Here is a 22544-nt window from a genome sequence, read left to right as displayed (position 1 = left end):
GGTTCTAAAACTGCGCAGAACTTGACTACAAAACGGTCACAACTCACAATCTGATTTCTCCAGGTAATTTTTTTTAAAAATTGAAGTCCCACGCTCCTCTGCTCTTTGCCTCGACCCCTCTTCTGTTCTAGCCCTCTTAGCCAATGTTAAGAACACCTTTCATTGTTTTTACGGGACTCGCATCCCTCCCTCGGGCCGGCTCCGTTCTCACCGCACAAATGTCATTTCTGGCGTCCAACCTTCCATTCCTCCCCGCAGATCGTGGAGGGGCTTTCAAGACCGGGTAGCCAGTTTACCTGCTTTGGTCCCCTTGGCACAGCCATTTTCTAGTTAAAGGCTCTCTCTGCCTCCAAGGGGGAAAATGAACTTTTCCCCCCTTTCCTTTCTCGGTGGCTGCTCTCTGAACCCCAAGCCGAGAAGCCGGCCCCGGCTCCAACTCCCGGGAGGAGCGCACAGCCGCCCCGGGAGGGACAGCCCAGGCGCGCAGAGGAGGCCGGTGCCAGGGCAAGGGGGCGTGCGCTCTCCCCGCGGCGCCCACCCTCACTTTTCCCTCCGCAGTCCCCACCCGGGCGCACCGCCTCCAACCCTGTCTCTCCCGCCCAGGCCGTGCCAACCCTGGGCTGCTGCTGGAAAGAGGGCGCCGGGAAGCAAGAAGGATGGAAGTCAAGGAGTGAGCCCGCAGTCGCCGTGCCACCGGCCCTGCGGCACGGGCGCAGGGCACACGGGACTCCGCAGCGGGCGTCCGCTGCAGATGCGGCGGCAGCTGCTGCAGCTGTGGCTGCGGCTGAGCGGGCAGCAGTGGCCGCGCAGCCCTGGGGCCGGCAGCAGGAAGGGAGGCAGCCGCCGGGGGTACCCGGAGCCACTAGCCGCACGCTGCCTCCGCTGCCCGGGTCTCTCCCCGGCGCTCCAGGCTGCCCCGGATTCCGGGCAGAAGCAACGGAGAAAGCAGGGCTTACCAGCACTGCGCGCAGCGCCAGCCTCAGCTCCGGCGCCCGGCGCTCTGCTCCAGTCTCGCCCTCCCGGGAGCGCCCGATCAGCTGCCGGCGCAGCGCACGAGCTTCCTACTTGAGACCAGATCGGGCTTCGGCGACTGAGCATGCCCAGTGCCGCTCCGCGAGTCCCGCGCACGGAGTGGCGCCGGCGAGATTCCACTTCTCCAGGCTTTGGCGGCGGCTGTGCAAGGGGAGGCTGCAGGGACCCGGAGGGGCGGAGGCCCGACTGGAGAAAGGCGGGGCCGAGGGCCGGGCGGAAGGGGGCGGGCCGCGCTCCCAGTGCGACCCCTGCAGGTGAAGGCTGCGCGGCCTTTGGTAAGCGCGCTGCCCCAGTCGCAGGGGAAGACCGTAGAGAGGCAGCGGTACCCGACTGCCACGCAAAGGCTGGCGGCACCGTGCAGACTGGTATCCCCTCCACGTGGTCTGGCGTTTGTTTGCGCCAAAAGGCATTTGGGTAACCTTATCTCCAGCTTTTCTCCTACATGTCTGCATTCCCTTGCAATGGGAAAATGTCCCCAAATGAGAAGTGCCCACACCCACGCAGGCTAACTGCAACTTGTAGGCAGGACCTTCTTCCATCTGCCTCATTATCCCCACTCCACAAACACACGCACAATTCTTTGATCTGGAAATCACAACAAAATGACACATGGGGAAAAGCATGCCTGCCAGAAAAGAAAAGCACTTCTCCACCCACCGATAGCTCGAATTTACAGTCTATAAATTGTGTATAAGCAAGGCCCTGCTAAGAATGGACTCTCAGTGAGTAAGTGGTAAACAGGGCTCCCGAAGTATCCTTAGGGTTGCTCTTCATCAGGGCAGTGGTTCTCACACTGGAGCCTGAATCAGAATCGCCTGGAAGGCTTGCAGAAACAGATTGTTGGGTCTCCATTCCTGAGTCTTAGATAGACAGTGGGTGATACATCTAAAAAGTTAACCATGTGATGCTCATGCTGCTGGTTTGAGGACACTTGGAGAAATTTACACATACACAAATACACAAAGACAGCCATCCCTATGACCTCAAATAATAAACTCAGTCCCCACCGTTCCTTATTCTTCTGGTGAGGCCTCTATACAGTGGGGGTAGGCATTCCTTTATCCTTTCACACATCAATTTATTGAGGATCTACAAGATCTTGAACTAAACCTGGAAAGAGAGGTGAACTATTAATAAAAACTCCAAGCCCTTGCTTTCACGCATAACAGGATAACAAGCATCCATCAAACAGTAACTCAGACCCGTCAGTCACTTCAAATATGGAGCGAGGGTGCTAGGAGGGAGACGCACAGGTGCTAAGACAGTGTATAATGGGACCCTTATGCAGAGTCAGAGTGGGGGTTTCTAGCTTGTGCACTCCTATAATGTCCCCCAACGAACAATTATTTCCCCCAGACCCAGCTGGAGGCCAACAATCATATGGTTCCTTCCTGCAACAGAAAGACAACATTGTCATAGAGAAACTCTTAGAAATCCCTGAAAGTGTTCACTTCTCTGGATCGGAGGCCATGCACAACAAGATACACTATGGAGCCTGTGGACCATGGACAGTCGAGGGCCGCAATAGCCCTCTTACAGAAAACACAGACTGTGAATGGAAATCTCTGTGGTTCTAGTCTACGTCCTTCAGGCCCACAAGCGAGGAAATCAGCCTGAGACCACCGCGCTGTCAGGAGCACAATCTACCAGCCTCCAACCTGGCAGGCAGGTCCTCTCCCATAGCACTCTAATCCCTTGGACCCCGCAGTTCCCCTAGGATTCCCAGACCCCCACCTAGCAGTGCCCCTCTCCCCGGGGTCCCGGGGCAGTGAGCGGCGCCCGCCCCTCCCGCTGGGTCTCCTCCAGAGCCGGAGGAAAACCCGCGGTGGAGTCCTCAGTGGCAGGGCGGGGCGACGCGCGCAGGCGCAGTGGCCGCCAGGTTGGGCCGAGGAGGCGTCCTGCTCACACCTGATGCAATCCGCTTTCCGGAAACAGGCCCGGCCTCCGGGCTCACCCAGGAAACGCTTCCGCGCCCTCCTCCGGCCGCTGCGCCCCGGCCCGGGTTCCGAGCCTCCCCGCCCCTCGACTTCGCCCCGGGCGGAGGCGAAGTGTCCCGCAGGAGGAGTGGGGAAGTCACCTCCTCAGCGAGCAAAATCCCTGGATGCCCTGACAATGACGTCCAAACGGCCACCTAGCGTTCCCCGGCTGCAGGAGGAAATTCCCTTAATTATCTACTGCCAGAGAGGACCGACCCGGGCTGAAGGAGAGGCTTTCAACCTTCCTTTCCTTTCTTCCTTCGTCCGCCTCCTAACACGCATTTTCTTTCTCTCTCACTGAAAGGCACGTTCATGGTCATCGCAGTTTTAAAGCGGCATGGAGAGGACTCCTTGATACCCTCTGTGTCTTGATAAATACGTAACAGCATATTAGTAAAAGCAGTTAGCGCTGCCTTCCACCCCGCAATCATTTTATAAATAAATAATTGGTTTCTCTATACCTCATTTAAGTTTACAAAGAAAATCGCTTCTCATTTCACCATCTCATGCAATTTTGATATCCATTGTGAGTGGGTTTTCCTTCGTGCTGACTCACTCATGAATTGTTTTCCAAGGAAATGAGATATTCCAAGAATATTCCAAGAACATGTTTTTCTAAAACATGGAAGTAAATGCCATAAACAGTATATCAGAATTCTCTAAGTCTCTTAAAGCCAAAGGTCCTCCTAAGGGATGGAGAAGGAGGCAGATCCAATGCATGTTATTTCGAAAGATACTTAAGAAATCATTCTAGCCTTAAACCATCGTGACTCTTAGATTTTGCGGATGACATTTACCTCTGTGTGGCCCAGAAATGTAAATGATTTTTTCTTACTTAAACAAACAGGGACAGAACGGGTACTTGAACTCAGATTTCTTAAAACTTCAATCTAATTTTTTTAATGTATATATGTAAACATCATAGGGAATGCAATCCTGTATTACAATGCTATTTTTCTTTCTTTCCTTTTCTTTTTTTTTTTTGAGACAGAGTCTCACTTTGTCGCCCCTCCGTAGAGTGCTGTTCTGTCACAGCTCACAGCAACCTCCAGCTCTTGGGCTTGGCGATTCTCTTGCCTCAGCCTCCCAAGTAGCTGGGACTACAGGCACCCGCCACAATGCCTGGCTATTTTTTTGTTGCAGTTTGGCTGGGGTGGGTTCGAACTTGCCACCCTCGGTATATGGCACCCTACTCATTGAGCCCCAGGCGCCGCCCTACAATGCTATTTTTCAATCCAGCCATTACAAATTAACAAAATTAGTGGCAACAAAAGACATCTATTACTTGTTCCTATTTCTGAAGTCATTCATGTATAAATAGTCCTTGATCAACAACAACCACTTCTAAGTGGCATTAAACAGTCAAAGACTAAACTTTAAATATTTCCTTAAAGAGGTATAAGCCCAGTGTGGTCCCCTATGCCTGTATTCCCAGCTACTGGGGATGCTGAGTCTGGGGCATCCCTTGAAGCCAGGAGTTCCAGAATGCCCTGAGCTATGATGGTGCCTGTGACTAGCCACTGCAGTACAGCCTGGGCAACATAACAAAACTGCATATGGGGGGGGTGGGAATCTTTAGAACTGGGCAGTGCCTGTGGCTCAGTCGGTAGGGCGCCGGCCCCATATGCCGAGGGTGGCGGGTTCAAACCCGGCCCTGCCAAACTGCAACCAAAAAATAGCCGGGTGTTGTGGTGGGCGCCTGTGGTCCCAGCTGCTCAGGAGGCTGAGGTAGGAGAATCGCTTAAGCCCAGGAGTTGGAGGTTGCTGTGAGCTGTGTGAGGCCACGGCACTCTGCCAAGGGCCATAAAGTGAGACTCTGTCTCTACAAAAAAAAAAAAAAAAAAATCTTTAGAACTACAAAACATCAAGAAATCTTTTGTGCCAACATTTATAGCTTCTAGTATTTTTATCTGATCATGTGGTATATGTGTAACTGAGTTTAAACCAGGAGAATTATAATGATCACAATAAAATATCATTTGTTTCTGTAATGATTTAAAGTTTTTCTTTTCCTTTTTTTTGAGACAGAGTCTCATTCTATTGCCCTGGATAGAGTGCCATGGCGTCATAGCTCACAGCAACCTCAAACTCTTGGGCTCAAGCTATCCTCTTGCCTCAGCCTCCTGAGTAGCTGGGACTGCAGGTGCCTGCCACAATCCCCATCTAGTTTTGGGGTGTTTTTTTTTTTTTTTTTTTTTTAGTAAAGACAGGGTTTTGCTCTTGCTTAGGCTGGTCTCAAACTCCTGAGCTCAAGAAATCCATCTGCCTCAGCCTCCCACTTAGCTGGCACTGCAGCTACCCACCACAGCACCCAGCTAGTTTTAGAGAAGGGATCTCGCTCTTATTCAGGCTGGTCCATAACTCCTGAGTTCAAGTGATCTACCGCCTCGGCTTCCCAGAGTGATAGGGTTACAGGCCTAAGCCACCATTTCTGGCCTTGATTTAAAGTATTTTAACAATATAGAGATTAAAGTCAAATATAAATTACTACAGAACTCATACCTGCAATAAGCTAGTATTTAATAAGTCCTCAGTACTCTCTCTACCTTTTATTTTTGATGAATGTATATTTCTTTTTATTATTATTATTATTTCTTTTTTTTTTTTTTGCAGTTTTTGGCCGGGGCCAGGTTTGAATCCACTACCTCTGGTATATGGGCCCGGCGCCCTACTCCTTTGAACCCCAGGTGCTACCCGAATGTATATTTCTTTTTGAAATGGTCTGACCTTTAAAGAGTTGGGAAAATACCTCTACTTAAACAAAAATAGAGTCCAGTAAATGTCAAAATACAGTGGTACAAAGTACAGACCATCACAACAAGGCACTAGTTATAAAATTGCTAACTTTTTTTTCAGGTTAATGTGAGGGTACAAACAACCAAATCACAATATTTGAATTTGTTAGCTAGAGTCCCTCTTCTAGTTAGGTCCTGAATCCAAAAGGTGTGCCAAACACTCCTACCTTGAAAATAGCTAACTTTTACTGAGTGTTTAGCATGTGCCAAATACTGGCTAAACATTTTATATAGGTTATTTACCGTAACCCTCACAGCTGCCCTATGAAGGAGGTATTATTTCCCTAAAGGGAAAGTGAAGATTGAGAATGTGAGTGACTCACAGCACCACACAATCAGGGGCAGAACTGGGATTTGAACCCAGGCAGTTTATCTGAAGCTGGAGTTGTTTGTTTGTTTGTTTGTTTGAGACAGAGGCTCAAGCTGTCGCCCTGGGTAGAGTGCTGTGGCATCACAGCTCACAGCAACCTCCAACTTCTGGGCTTAAGCGATTCTCCTGCCTCCACCTCCCTCCCAAGTAGCTGGGACTACAGGCACCTGCCACAACGCCTGGCTATTTTTTTGTTGCAGTTTCGCCGGGGTTGGGTTTGAACCCACCACCCTCAGTATAAGGGGGCCAGCGCCCTACTCCTGAGCCACAGGTGCTGCCCTCAAGAAATCCTCTTGCTTCAGCCTCCAAGTAGCTGAGACTAGAGGCACCCACCACCACACCTAGCTAGTCTCTACTTTTAGTAGAGACAAGGTCTTGCTCTTGCTCAGGCTGGTCTCAAACTCCTAAGCTCAAGCAATCCCCAGCCTCGGCCTCCCAGAGTGCTGGAATGACAGGCTTGAGCTACTGCACTCAGCCAGTTACTTAGGTTTCCAAACCAAATGTCTCAGTCATCTTCAATTCTTCCTTCCTCCTCTCAACTACCCCCATCAGATTACTCAAGAAGCCCTACTGCTGCCAACTCAAGGATGCCTCTCCGATCTACGCCCTCCTCTCTGTCCCCACTCCCACGGTTCTCCCCAGCTTTTCATGCTCTATTTCAGAATTCTGCTAACCAACCTTGGTGTCACCCATCATTCCAAATCCAAGCCCTTCCTCCACGCTGCTGCCACCATGATCCTTCTAAAAAACAATGCCGAGGTGTCACTCTCCTCCTTTAAAACCCCCGATGACTTCTAGTTGCTTAAGGATAAAATCTCATCTGCTAAACTTAAGGACTCACATGACCAGCCCTCACTCCATTTTAAGCTTACAGTTAGACTCTACTACCAACCTCCCTTTTAGCCACCCTGCCACCAACTCATACCCGTCCCTATAGGCCCCACACCACACCCTACTACTCAGCCACCTAAGCCCATGATGCAATCCTGGAGCCCTTAATGACTTTTCATGTCTCTGCCCTTGCACAGACCCCTCTCACGCTGGACTAACACTCTTTTTTTTTTTTCTGTTGAGTGCGTGACGTCACAGCTCACAGCAACCTCAAACTCTTGGGCTTAAGCGATTCTCTTGTCTCAGAATCCCAAGTAGCTGGGACTACAGGTGCCCACCACAACGCCCGGCTATTTTTTGGTTGTAGTTGTCATTGTTTAGCATTGTTTAGCAGGCCTGGGCCGGGGTCGAACCCACCACCTTTGGCCGGCGCCCTACTCACTGAGCTACAGGCACCGAGCCAGGACTTACACTCTTATAACCTTCTTTGTTTGGCAGAATCTTACTTACTCTATAAGGTCTGGTTCAGATAGACTATACTCTTCTATAAAAGCTCTTTCAACTCCTTTAGGGAAACGTCGTCACCAGCTCATCTGTGATTTAAGAGTATATAAGCTATCTTTGGGCTTCCTAAGTTTAAATCCTGGCCACACCACCTTCCCACTGATGGTTGGGCAAATGAATTAAGCTCTCTCAACCTCAGTTTCCTCATCTGAAGACAATGATAATCACAGCATACACATGTACATCTTAGTGCTCTTACTAAAGAATACAAAACAATGTACATAAAGCTTATAATAATATGCCTGGTTCATGAGATAAGTTCTCAATATATCTTACTTTAAAATTTCTGCATCTTAGAATGGGTACAGGCAAAACTTACTAAAGGCAGAATACAAATGCCTACATACAGTAACTAAGAAAATGCCATGAAGGCTACGTTGAACAGTTTGATGAGAATATTTCAGATTGTATATGAAACCAGCACTATGTACCCCTTGATTGCACTAATGTACACAGCTATGATTTAACAATAAAAATAAATTAAATAAATAAATAAATAAAAATAATATAAACTTTCTGCTACTGGTTCGGTGCCTGTAGCACAGTGGTTACGGTACCAGCCACATACACCAAAGCTGGCAGGTTCGAGCCCAGCCTGGGCCAGCTAAACAACAATAACAAATGCAACAAAAAAGTAGCTGGGCATTGTTGTGGTGGGTGCCTGTAAACGCAGCTATTTGGGAGGCTGAGGCAAGAGAATCACTTAAGCCCAAGAGTTTGAAGTTGTTGTGAGCTGTGACACCACAGCACTCTACCCAGGGTGACAACTTGAGACTATGTCTCAAAAAAAACAAAACAAAACAAAAAAAACAACTGCTGCTACTATGAGTAATTATACATCTTACCCTTTGGTCTCTATGTGAATCTTTTTTTTCTACATTTTAAACAATGTTTTAATTTTTAAAAAATATTTATGTGTCATATTTACATCTGATTTTTATGTTAAATAGAAGTGATTTATTACAGAAGTACTTCATATTTACTGAACAAAATTTAGGAAATTCAGATACCAAATCCAAAAGATTAAATTTTCTATTTTTTGACACCACTCTTGGTTGCAAGCAAATGAAACTCATTCTAGTTTACCTATCCAGAAAAAACATATAGCAAGGTTGTCAGGTAGCTCACTGTATTAACATAAAGGTGTAGGATCAGGCTGAGACAAGGATCAAGATCTATGGAAGAGCCGGGCTCGGTGACCCACGCCTGTAATCCCAGCACTTGGGAGGCAGAGGCAGGTAGATTGCCTGAGCTCAGGAGTCCAAGACCAGCCTGAGCAAGAGCGAGACCCCATCTCTAAAAATGGCCTTGTGTTGTGGCAGGCGCCTGTGGTCCCAGCTACTCGGGAGGCTGAGGCAAGAGAATCGCCTAAGCCCAGGAGTTGGAGGTTGCTGTGAGCTATGTGATGCCACAGCACTCTACCGAGGGCGATAAAGTAGGATTCTCTCTCTACAAAAAAATAAATAAATAAGTAAATAATAACCTTGTGTTAGGCACCCATATCCAGCTACTCAGGAGGCTGAGGCAAGAGGATCACTTGAGCCCCACAGTTCAAGGTTGCTGTGAGCTAACACACCAAGGCACTCTACCAAGGGCGACAAGTGAAACTGTCTCAAAAAAAAAAAAAAAAAAGGGCGGCGCCTGTGGCTCAGTCGGTAAGGCGCCGGCCCCATATACTGAGGGTGGCGAGTTCAAACCCGGCCCCGGCTGAACTGCAACCAAAAAATAGCTGGGCGTTGTGGCGGGCGCCTGTGGTCCCAGCTACTCGGGAGGCTGAGGCAAGAGAATCGCTTAAGCCCAGGAGTTGGAGGTTGCTGTGAGCTGTGTGAGGCCACGGCACTCTACCAAGGGCCATAAAGTGAGACTCTGTCTCTACAAAAAAAAAAAAAAAAGCTATGGAAGACTGGCACAGACATCATGGCCCAGAATGTCTCCAATGGCACCAGCCCATTGGCCACTTGCCATGGCCACTATTCCTGAAGCTTAGTAACTTAGTAAAAATAGGAAGACTGTCTCACCCCATCTCCAGCCTGCCTCCCCCACAATCTTCACCCAAACTTGATCACTCAGTGGCAAACATATTTATGTACTTCCAAGCTTTGGTACCTTCACTTATGCTATGCCCTTTGCCTGGGAGATCCTCTCTGCTTTATCCATGAGTCACTATGAAAGTTCTGAGATACACAAAAATCAAAACATAAAAGCTGTACCAATGGAAACAAATGATGCCCTCCCAGCCACACTGACAAGCCAAGCAAGTTGGAACCTGCCTGGGTAAATCAGCAAGGACTCTGCTGACTGCGTTTCTTGGAAGTGAAATAATGAAACATGACACAGTCTGTCTCAAAACTTTCATAGTCACCCTAACCTCGTCCACCTTCTACTTTTCTGAACATACTTATTCTTTAGAAGCCACGATTCTTCCTTGAATCTACCGCACAGGGCAATTGCTCACTTCGTGCTTCTGGAGCACAGGACGTGCCTCTGTGACACTTCATGGACACAGTCCTGTTGTACATCCTTGGTTACTATACTGCAAACTCCTATTTCTGGCCTTATCACATGAAAGACACTTGATAAGCACCTGCTTAATGAATGAAGGAAATAAATAAGCAAATTCAATTTTAGGCAATATACTAAGCACTTACATTAAGTTACTTACATTAAGTCAATTTAGTCTCATCTTACAATTCAGATTTTCCTCAAATAGGTTGTATCAACATTTTATTTCATTTTATGTATTTTTTTGAGACAGAGTCTCACTCTGGGTAGAGTACTATGGCATCATAGCTCATAGAAACCTCAAACTCTTGAGCTCAAGAGATCCTCTTGCCTCAGCCTCCCAAGTAGCTGGGACTAGAGTTACACACAGTGCCTGGCTGTTTATTTTTTAGTAGAGATGGGGTTTCACCCTTCCTCAGGCTGATCTTTCTTTCTTTTTTTGAGACAGAGTCTCACTATGTTGCCCTCAGTAGAGCACCGTGGTGTCACAGCTTACAGCAACCTAAAACTATTGGGCTTAAGCGATTCTCTTGCCTCAGCATCCCAAGTAGCTGGGACTACAGGCTCCTGCCACAATACCTGGCTATTTTTAGAGATGGAGTCTCACTCTAGTTCAGGCTGGTCTCGAACTCACAAGCTCAGGTGATCCACCCATCTTGGCCTCTCAAAGTGCTGAGATTACAGGCATGAGCTATACAAATATTTTAAAATAGAAGAAACCAAGGCCAGAGGAGTTATTTCCAAAGGTCACACACTTACTAGGGACAAAGCCACTATTTAAGCAAAGTAGTCTCACTCCAGATCATAGGCTTTTCTTAACTAAAGAAATATTGTGCCTCTGCAAAAGGTAACACATGGCCCCTTTTCTAGGGAATTCCACCACATAGGGATTTTTTGTTTTGTTTTACACTGAAAACAAAGCCCTGACAGCCTCCTGGTAAAAACGTAAATGCTTCCATATAATATTTTGACTACTGAAAAACATATTTAGTAAATTCCATAAACATTTCACGGTTCTTGAACAATGGTAATGGTTGGCTCTCTGCAAGAATTCATAGTAACAACTCAAGTAAGTCCCAAAGCACACAATGACATGCATCACCCTCTGTCTCTGCCCTCCCAGATCACTAGCAGTTGTTACTGGGGACCCTAGCATCTAATTGAACTGGTTCTACCTACAAAGAATTTATGTTCTCATGCTCAGGGCAATCTCCTTCCTTGACTGTATGGTATCCTCTCCCCTCTCCTAGAATCCTTGTTTTGCTTGTCATCAGACACCAGAAATTTGAGTCCAGGATATGGGTATACCTGGTGTCTCACAGTTAATCATCTGCACAGGTAAGAGTAAGAATTTAAACCTTGTGAATGGAGGAAAACCATCACCTTCATGTTCAAAGGATACATCAGCAACACCATCAAACCTAGGAAAATACTTAATTTTAAATTCATACAAACATAATTAAATTGGAAGAGGGAAAAGTGGAATGAAGAACACTGAAGAGAAAAGGCATTTAAAAAGACCGAGAGGCTGGTGCAGTGGTTCACACCTGTAATCCTAGCACTCTGGGAGGCCAAAGGTAAGACCAAACTGAGCAAGAGTGAGTCCCTGTTGCTACTAAAAATAGAAAACAGGCTCGGAGCCTGTAGCTCAGCGGCTAGGGCGCCAGCCACATACACCGGAACTGGCGGGTTGGAATCCACTCCAGGCCAACTGCAACCAAAAAATAGCTGGGCATTGTGGTGGGCACCTATAGTCCCAGCTACTTGGGAGGCTGAGGCTAGAGAATTGCTTAAGCCCAAGAGTTTGAGGTTGCTGTGAGCTGTGATGCCAAGGCACTCTACGGAGGGCAACATAGACTCTGTCTAAAAAATAAATAAATAAATAAAATAAAAATAAAAACACTAGCCAGGCTTCATGGTGGAGCCTGTAGTCCCAGCTACTCCAGAGGGTGAGGCAAGAGGGTCACTTCAGCCCAAGAGTTTGAGGTTGTTATAAGACTCTGTCTCAAAAATCAATAAATATACTTGGGAGGCTGAGGCAAGGGAATCGCTTAAGCCCAAGAGTCTGAGGTTGCTGTGAGCTGTGATGTCACAGTGCTCAACCAAGAGTGACACAGTGAGACTCTGCCTCAAAAAAAAGACAACAAAATAAATAAATAAACAAATGAATAATGAGAAGAACTGGAAATCATTCAGAAGAGAAAAATGCTTTGCTCACACCAGACATGGACAAGAAATATATTGCTAACTTGCAAAGGAATCGGTAATCTCCAGGATGGAACTAGGGATTTATATTCTCCTTTCTCTATTTGTTCCTACAAAATATCTTCTAGGGCAGCACCTGTGGCTCAGTCGGTAAGGCGCCGGCCCCATATACCGAGGGTGGCAGGTTCAAACCCAACCCCGGCTGAACTGCAACCAAAAAAAAAAAAAAAAAAATAGCCAGGTGTTGGGTGTTGTGGCGGGCGCCTGTAGTCCCAGCTACTCGGGAGGCTGAGGCAAGAGAATCGCTTCAGCCCAGGAGTTGGAGGTTGCTGTGAGCTGTGTGAGGCCACGGCACTCTACCGAGGGCCATAAAGTGAGACTCTGTCTCTACAAAAAAAAAAAAAAAAAAATCTTCTACTTTTAATTGCCTCATGACAAGTTCTGAAAAAAGAAAAAGGAAAGAAAGATGGAGAGAAAGACCTAAATATCTTTTTTATTTTTAAAAGATCATTATAATAAATAAATATTTATCATTGGGTTAAATGAAATCCAGCTCCTTATAAATATTGGACAGTATAAAAACAGAATTTGAAAGAAAATGGACATGAGAATAGGAAAAAGAAGTATGATTAAAAGTAATAGTACAGAATGAATACCAAACGTGGAGGTTAGCTATTAGGGGAAAAAAAAAAAAAGATTCTTGGTAAGGTCAATGAGAGAAAAGAAAAGACCGGAAAGGGATGTAACAAGTGCTCCATCCCTTGAGATTTTAAAAATCAACCTGGACCAAGAACTAGAATTTATTTTGTAGAAAGCTACCTTCCTGACAAGCTGGTAGATTAGCTCTAATTGATTTTTCCACCTCTAATTTCTTTGAGTCTCTGAAATGCTATTCTTAGAAGACAAATGAGTTTTCTTTGAGGTTGAATTTTCAAGTCTCAAATGAGATATGATTTCTCAAGAAAAATAACTTCCAAGCCAATGACTTTGCAAGTTATAATTCTCTTATTTAGACTATAAAAGTTTAACATTTAAGTTACAGTATAAGTAAACATGATAAATCATAATGCAGGGTGACTATAAAGTTCATGTGTAATTTAAAATAGTTTAACCTAAGGCTGGGTGTGGTGGCTCACACCTATAATCCTAGCACTCTGGGAGGTTGAAGAGGGTGAATTGCCTGAGCTCAGGAGTTCAAGACCAGCCTGAGCAAGAGTGAGACCTTGTCTCTAAAAATAGCCAGGCATTATTGCAGGCACCTGAGTTCCCAGCTACTTGGGAGGCTAAGGCAGGAGGATCACTTGAGCCCAAGAGTTTGAGGTTGCTGTGAGCCATGATGCCATGATATTCTACCAAGGGTGACAAAGTGAGACTCTTTCTCAAAATACATAAATATAAAATAGTTTAACATAGTAAATTGCACGTGAACTTCATGAAGACCTGTATATTTTCTTCTATCATGCACTAGCAACAGTCTTGGAATAAAGTTCCTAAGAAGTTAGGCGTGGCGCCTGTGGCTCAAAGGAGTAGGGTGCCGGCCCCATATGCCTGAGGTAGCGGGTTCAAACCCAGCCCCTGCCAAAAACTGCAAAAATAAAAGAAAGTTCCCAAGATGTCAAAGAATAGGATGCAGTCCAAAACCAGGAAAAGTGGAGCAAGCTAATATTTTGTCCGTTTTTAACCATTTTGTTCATAACCTATCTAGAAAGTTATAATTGAAAGAAAAATAATTATGTTGAAATTACTTCAAAGCCTGTATTACTGGATAATAGTTTTAAAGAGATGAGGTACAAAATCATATGTATATGATTTATCATAAGAAAAGAGCTAAGTTAAAATGTACTGGAAAACTCTTGCCTAAGAGCTTTGAATTTTCTTAGAGAACACTTCAGGAGAGAAGAAGAAATACCAGTAGAAAGAGGATAGATCTCTATGTAGTAATCTACATACATAGTGATGTGCTATATATACACAGTGATTTTCTTTTTTTCTTTCTTTTTTTTTTTTTTTGTAGAGACAGAGTGTCACTGTACCGCCCTCGGGTAGAGTGCCGTGGCATCACACAGCTCACAGCAACCTCCAACTCCTGGGCTGAAGCGATTCTCCTGCCTCAGCCTCCCGAGTAGCTGGCGCCCGCCACAACGCCCGGCTATTTTTTTGTTGCAGTTTGGCAGGGGCTGGGTCCGAACCCACCACCCTCGGCATATGGGGCCGGCGCCCTACTCACTGAGCCACAGGCGCCGCCCTACTCAGTGATTTTCAAAGCCGTTCCTACATACTTTGATGAGTGTTACTGTTCTTCTATGAATCAAAATAGGACTGGAAAAAATATATATTTTTTTCAAGACAAAATCTCACTTTGTCACCCTCGATAGCTCACAGCAACCGGCATCATAGCTCACAGCAACCTCAAACTCTTGGGCTCAAGCGATTCTCTTGCCTCAGCCTCCCAAGTCCCAAGTGGGACTACATGCACCCACAACACCTGGCTATTTTTAGAGATGAGGTCTTGCTCTGGCTCAAACTGGTCTCAAACTCGAGAACTCAGGCAATCCACCTGACTCATCTCCCACAGTGCTGGGATTACAGGCGTGAGCCACTGCACTTGGCCTGAAAAAAATATTTTTTTTTTTTTTGAGACAAAGTTTCACTTTTTTGCCCTTCGTAGAGTGCTGTGGTGTCACAGCTCACAGCAACCTCACAACTCTTGGGCTTAAGCGATTCTCTTGCCTCAGCCTCCCAAGTAGCTGGTACTACAGGTGCCTGCCACAGTGCCCAGCTATTTTTTTTTTTTTTGGTTGTTGTTGTCACTGTTGTTTGGCAGGCCCGGGCTGGGTTCATACCGCCAGCTCCAGTGCATGGCTGGTGCCCTAGCTGCTGAGCTACAGGAGCCGAGCTGGAAAAAATATTCTTGATTTTAAATATTTAAAGAATTGATGCATTTTAATCAAATATCATGGGTTTGATGAAAGAAAAGGTTTTAACTTTTTCTATGAGAAAACTATAAGGCTTCGTTTTCTTTTGTTTTCTTTTGAGACACAGTGTCACTGATTGATTGCCACATGAAGAAGTGACACACCTGTAGGCCAAAGAGCACCAAGGACTGCCCCTGTCAACAGAAGCTAAGAAGAAGCGTCAGGCAGATTCTCCTCGGAGCCCTCGGAAGGAACTCATCCTGCAGACACCTTGATTTTGAGCTTATAGAATCCAGAACTGTGAGTGAATACATTTCTGTTGTTTCGAGCCACGCGGTTTGTGTGATTTGTTGCAGCGGCCCTAGGAGACTACTCTGCCTATCCATTCCATTCCAGTACCTCTATAAACAGATGAAAACTGTACAGGAAGAGCAAAAAAAAATTTTTTTTTAATTTTTTTGTTGCTTTATTAAATTATTTATCACAGAATTCCTTTTTTTTTTTTAATGAGAACATTATTATTTTTTTTTTATTGTTGGGGATTCATTGAGGGTACAATAAGCCAGGTTACACTGATTGCATTTGTTAGGTAAAGTCCCTCTTGCAATCATGTCTTGCCCCCAGAAGGTGTGACACACACCAAGGCCCCACCCGTCTCCCTCCTTCCCTCTCTCTGCTTTTCCTTCCCCTCCATGACCTTAATTGTCATTAATTGTCCTCATATCAAAATTGAGTACATAGGATTCATGCTTCTCCATTCGTATTAACCTGGATGGAAGTAGAAGACATTATTCTTAGTAAAGCATCAAAAGCAAAAAATTTTTGAGACAGAGTCGCACTCTGTCACCCTGGGTAGAGTGCTGTGGCTTCACAGCTCACAGCAACCTCAAACTCTTGGGCGTGAGCAATCTTCTTGCCTCACCCTCCCGAGTAGCTGGGACTACAGGCACCTGCCACAACGCCCAGCTATTTTTAGACACAGGGTCTCACTCTTGCTCAGGCTGGTCTTGAACTGCTGAGCTCAAGCAATCCACTACCTTGGCCTCCCAGAGTGCTGGGATTACAGGCGTGAGTCACCGTGCCCAATTCTGGGAAAATTTTTATTAACCTAAACTAGTATGTCTAAACTTTATTTATTTCTTTATTTATTCATTTATTTATTTGGACAGAGTCTCACTCTGTCCTACTGAGTAGAGTACTGTGGTATCATAACTCACAGCAACCTTAAACTCTTGGGCCTAACCTCTTGCCTCAGCATCCGGAGTAGTTGGGACTACAGGCACGCACCATTAACACCTGGCCAGTTTATTTTTATTTTTATTTTTCTGTTTTTAGTAGAGACAGGGTCTCCCTCTTGCTCAGGCTGGTCTTAAACTCCAGAGCTCAAGCAGTCCACCCACCTCGGCCTCGATTACAGGTGTGAGCCATGGAGCTGGACCCTAGGAAAAAAATTTATTTTCCTTTTTTTTCAGCTTTTCCATAAATAAAAGTGAAAAAAATATTTATTAACTGAAACAAGTATGTCTAAACTTTAGAGGCTGTCAGAGGAATCAAAGACAAAATAGTCAAGTCTAAAAAAATCCTGCAAAATGTTATTGTCCTTTTCTGTGGTGACACATTGACGGCCCTTAAAAAAACTCCCTAGATTTGGGCGGCGCCTGTGTCAGTCGGTAAGGCGCCGGCCCCATATACCGAGGGTGGCGGGTTCAAACCCGGCCCCGGCCAAACTGCAAAACCAAAAAATAGCCGGGCATTGTGGCGGGCGCTTGTAGTCCCAGCTACTTGGGAGGCTGAGGCAAGAGAATCGCTTAAGCCCAGGAGCTGGAGGTTGCTGTGAGCTGTGTGAGGCCACAGCACTCTACCGAGGGCCATAAAGTGAGACTCTGTCTCTACAAAAAAAAGATAAAAAAAAACCTCCCTAGATTCAAGGAATTACTTCACCTCCATTCTGTCTCAGTATTGATTCTATACCAATATGCTGAATGCACAGCAAATCTAATAAGCGGATCCTCCAAATGAGATTTCTGGAAACAAGAGACGCACAGCCAGGTCGCAAGTCTTGGAGTGCGATCTCCCCGGGGACTGACTCAGGGGAAGGGGGAGAATAGGAAGTTATTGTTTTATGGGTCCAGAGCTTCAGTTTTGCAAGAGGAAAAGCGCTATGGAGATGAATAGTGTTGATGGTTGCACAATGTGAAGGAATTTTTTTGTTTTTGAGAAAGAGTCTCACTCTGTCTCCAAGGTTAGAGTGCTGTGGCATTATCATAGCTCACAGCAACCTCGCAGCAACCTCACGCTCTTGGACTCCAGAGATCCTCCTGGTTCAGCCTTCTGAGTACCTGGGACTACAGACACCTGCCACAATGCCCAGCCAGTTTTTCTATTTTTAGTAGAGATGAGGTCTCTCTCTTGCTCAGGCTGATCTCAAACTCCTGAGCTCAAGCAATCCACCTGCCTCACCCTCCCAGAGTGGTAGGATTAAAGGCGTGAGCCACCGTTCCCAGTCAATGTGAATTTATTTATTTGTTTTAGAGACAGAGTCTTACTTTGTCGTCCTCAATAGAGTACTGTGGCGTCACAGCTCACAGCAACCTCCAGCTCTTGGGCTTAGGCAATTCTCGTCTCAGCCTCCCAAGTAGCTGGGACTACAGGTGCCCACCACAACGCCCAGCTATTTTTTGTTCAAGTTTGGCCAGGGCCGGGTTTGAACCCACTACCCTTGGTATATGGGGCCAGCACCCTATTCACTGGGCCACAGGCGCTGCCCAGTGTGAATGTATTTATTGCCACTGAACCATACACTTAAAAATGGTTAAGATAGCAAATTGTGCCCCTTAATATCTTAAAATAAACACCCCTAAATAAATAAATAAGAAACCAATAAGAATCCTCTCAAATTTTCACATTGGCTTATATATGTGTGTTAACTAGGTAGATTTTATCTATATTAATAAACTCTTAAATATGCTAATGAACAAAAATGATGGTAAGTTTGCTACGTGTATTTTACCACAATGCTAAAAAAATAAAAAAACTGAAAAAAGGTATTTGTAATCAATGCTTCATCGCTGCATTTGAGAACACATAGTTCATACAATAATCTATGTTTACAGAGCAATATCATTTTTTCACTGGAGTTGGGGAGCAGAAAAAAATCTTATTAAAGAGGACCCACCATTTTAGTCGGGCAGTAAGTGACAGGGCCAGAGGAGGCCTGAGCAAAATCGGGAATGGGTTGGAATGTGTAACTTGGGCGTCTAGGGAAGGCTGGTGGTGACTAGAACTAGTGGACTGAGAGGGCGTCATGAGAACGGGGTCTTTCTCCAGCTCTGTGCCCTGCCTCTCTACTTTCATCCAGTGCCAATCACCCTCTGTCAGGGTCCCTGCCCACAGTGGCCCCACCACCGTATTAATGGTTGCACAAGGTGTGAGAATTTTTTTTTTTTTCTGGAGACAAGAGTCTCACTCTGTCGGCTAGAGTGCCATGATGTCATCATAGCTCAAAACAACCTCAACTCCAGGGCTCAAGCAATCCTCCTGCCTGCAGCCTCCTGGCCAGCAATTCCATCACCTCTATCCAAAGTCCTGGAATTGAGGGCCTAGCCTGTGTCATGCCCCCCGTGAAGCCAATGACAGCAGGGGAGTGGGGGAGGCCAGCTCCTCCAAAGCCAATGTCCAGGGAACTAGTGAGCATGCCCCTGCCCCTCAAAATGTGTTGTTAATAAAAGGGGAAATGGGGTGGCGCCTGTGGCTCAAAGGAGTAGGGAACCAGCCCCATATACCAGAGGTGGCAGGTTCAAACCCAGCCCTGGTTAAAAAAAAAAAAAAAATAATAATAATAATAAAAATAAAAATAAAAAAAATAAAAGGGGAAATGAATGCTAAGGAAGTAAAATCAACCGAAGTCCACTGCATGAAGCAATCAAATGTCCTCTAAAATTTAATGTGGGAAAATTACATTTGTTAAATAGCCTCTATATGTAGAAAATAGCCTCTATACCCTCAAGGAAGTAGATATTTCATTAGCTGATAAAAATGATCTATATATATGTCCAATTCTCTTAGACCACAGAAAACACAGGTCCAAATTAGGAAAAATTAACCTAGAGGTTAAAAAACATAAAAATAAAAGAAAAAAATCAAGATGGTTAAATTCTTAATCCAGAGAATGTAAGTCAAAGCAGCAAAGATCACATCAGTGTAACCTGGTTCTCTGTACCCTCAATGAATCCCCAACAATGAAAAAAAAAGAAATTATGCAAACCTTAATAATAGAAGGTTGTTGAAGATAATGAAGCAATATCTTGTAAATACTGAAAGGAAAAAAAAATGTCAACCTAGAATTCTATATCCAGTGAAAAAATAAAGGCGAAATAAAGACTTTCAGATGAAAAAAAAAAAAAAAAGGCAGCAAAGGTTCATAATCACAGGTGGCTTCTATTCCCTGGTCCCCACAACAGCTTCAACAAGAGAAGGCAGCGTGAATTAAGCCTATTCAGCACGTGAAAATGATCACGTAAAGCAAATAAACAGATGACCTATTAACAAATGGACCTATTAACCAGAAAGGGTAGATGCTGTGATGATCACAGGGAGTCCCTGCCATTAAAAAGCATGCGGTCTAGGCTCCGTGCTCATAGTACAGTGGTTACGGCACCAGCCACATGCACTGAGGCTGGTACATTCGAGCCCGGCCCCGGGCCAGCTAAACAACAATGACAACTGCAACAAAAGAAATAGCGGGGCGTTGTGGTGGGCGCCTATAGTCCCAGCTACTCGGGAGGCTGAGGCAAGAGAATCACTTAAGCCCAAGAGTTGGAGGTTCCTGTGAGCTATGACGTCACAGCACTCTACAGAGGGCGACAAAGTGAGACTCTGTCTCAAAAAAAAAAAAAAAAAAGCAGAGTTCTTCAAGCTGGAGAATATAGAGCCTGAGCTCACAGACAATGGAATACAAAGATTTCCCCAAAGATATACTAGCACGGATAATTTTTTAGAAATTAATTTTCAGAGTCTTAACTCTCATAAGTACCCCTTCCTAAAAGCCTGCCTGGGAACAGGCCTGAGTCAGGCCTGTCCTACTTCTCATCTTCCCTTTGACATTCACCCTGCATCCTCTCTGCAGAAGAAAGGCACGCCTCTCTCCATGACTCACAGCCTGCCTCAGACATGGACCAACGGGCACTAAGCAAGGGTGCAATCCAACAGACAATTCCGTCGTGTGCAGGTAGCTCAAGACTATACAGACAGGACTGTTTTTCAAGTTCAGTGATTTCCAGCTCTTCACTATTAACAAAATGAAAGATACAAGGAATGAAGCTGTCTCCTGGTGGATGACTAAACATACTCTTTATAGGATTTTTGGCATATAGAAAGAGTGATATGTGCTAATATTGCTACCACAAAATTCCTTCTACTCTCACCTCTTCTTTGTTATGTGAACAAGGTATCTTAGAGTTTGTATCTGTAACACTGAAAAGTAAGAAGAGAACTGATGTTAGACCTTGTTTCAATAATAATAACAGTAAGCCTTCTAGCAATAGTAATACCTTTCTTTATTCAACCACAAATACATTTTTTAATGCAGTCTCATTCATTAACAGATGCACTTTCAACAAAATTTTACTTTTTATGTTTAATCATTATGCATAAAATGTATTACATATTTATAATGCTTTAATTTATTGCATTCTAGTTTTTTTGAGACACAGCCTCAAGCGTTCGCCCTGGGTACAGTGCTGTGGCATCACAGCTCATAGCAACCTCCAACTCCTGGGCTCAAGCGAGCCTCCTGCCTCCACCTCCCAAGTAGCTGGGACTACAGGCGCCCGCCACAATGCCCGGCTATTTTTTGGTTGCAGCCATCATTGTTGTTTGGTGGGCTGGGCTGGATTTGAACCTGCCAGCTCAGGCGCATATGGCTGGTGCCTTAGCCGCTTGAGCCACAGGTGCCAAGCCTCTAGTTTTTTTTTGAGAGAGAGCCTCCATCATTCTGAACCCACCGATCTCACACAGAATTCACTTCGGTACTTCCCTGTTCTTTTCTAGTCTTTTCCCATTTGCAGCCATAATTTTCACATAGTTGCATTGTTATAATTTTATATTCTTCTTCTGAAATTGCTACAGAAATCTTTGTATTTTTCATTTTAATAGATGTATAACATATTAAATAATTTCATTTCAATTCAGTTAACATTCCTCTGCTGCTAAATATATATACTGTTTCCAGTTTTTGTAATTTTAGCAATAAAGAACTTCATGTCTTTAAAAAAAAGAGAGAGAGAACCTCAGTCACACCTGGGTAGAGTGCCATGGCATCATAACTCTCAGCAACTCTAACTCCTGGGCTCAAGTGATCCTCCTGCCACAGCCTCCTGAGTAGCTGAGACTACAGGTGCCCCCCACAACACCCAGCTATTTTTGGAGACAAAGGTCTCTCTCTTGCTCAGGCTGGTCTGGAACTCATGAGCTCAAGTGATCCACCCACCTCGGCTGCCCAGAGTACTAGGATTACAGGCGTGAGCCACCAAACCTGGCCTGAAGACATTTTAGATATTAAAGCCTTAGGTCACAGAAAATAGAAATAAAATTTTTTTTTTTTTTTTGTAGAGACAGAGTGTCACCTTATCACCCTTGGTAGAGTGCCGTGGCCTCACACAGCTCACAGCAACCTCCAACTCCTGGGCTTAAGCGATTCTCTTGCCTCAGCCTCCCAAGTAGCTGGGACTACAGGCGCCCGCCACAACGCCCGGCTATTTTTTTTTTTTTTTTTGGTTACAGTTTGGCCGGGGCCGGGTTTGAACCCACCACCCTCGGTATATGGGGCCGGCGCCCTACCGACTGAGCCACAGGCGCCGCCCTAGAAATAAAATTTAATTTCAACTTATATACTTATGTTTGTATATGCATATTTGTTGAATTATGCCAGAATGATCAATAAGACTTGGGTGCAAAATAAATTCTAATAAATATTAGAATAAAACTTTCTGGGAAAAATAGAATGGAAATACAATGTAAAGGACACAAAGGAACAACATAAAATTTCTGCTAATGAATAGCTGGGGTAAGTTTTTTTTTGTTTGGGGTTTTTTGTTGTTGTTTGTTTTTGAGACAGAGTCTCATTCTTCCGCCGTGGGTAGAGTGAAGTGGCATCAACCTAGCTCACGGCCACCTCAAATTCCTAGGCTCAAGTGAACCTCCTGCCTCAGTTTCCTAAGCAGCTGGGACTACAGTGCCCCCTCCCCCACAACACCTGGTTAATTTTTCTTTTTTTTTAGTAGAGATGGGGTCTTGCTGTTGCTCAGGCTGTTCTCCTGAGCTAAAGCAATCCACCCTCCTCAACCTCCCAGAGTGC

General features: G+C 45.2%; 1 protein-coding gene across 2 annotated transcripts in view; it reads right to left on the bottom strand.

The window, feature by feature from the left end:
* The window catches only part of APBB2 (amyloid beta precursor protein binding family B member 2), a 425552-nt gene that overhangs the window by 377736 nt on the left and 25272 nt on the right, over positions 1 to 22544 (bottom strand). The window contains exon 1 of one of the 2 annotated variants that reach the window (XM_053577898.1): positions 957 to 1158. The exons of the other annotated variant lie outside the window; for it this stretch is intronic. The gene's annotated coding sequence lies outside the window, so the exon portion shown is untranslated. Of the gene's footprint in view, positions 1 to 956; positions 1159 to 22544 lie in introns of those variants that run through there. 2 annotated transcript variants of the gene reach the window in all.

Source organism: Nycticebus coucang, chromosome 23, assembly GCF_027406575.1.
Source record: "Nycticebus coucang isolate mNycCou1 chromosome 23, mNycCou1.pri, whole genome shotgun sequence".
In the NCBI taxonomy this organism is placed as follows: domain Eukaryota; kingdom Metazoa; phylum Chordata; class Mammalia; order Primates; family Lorisidae; genus Nycticebus; species Nycticebus coucang.
This window is presented reverse-complemented; position numbering and strand designations above follow the sequence as displayed.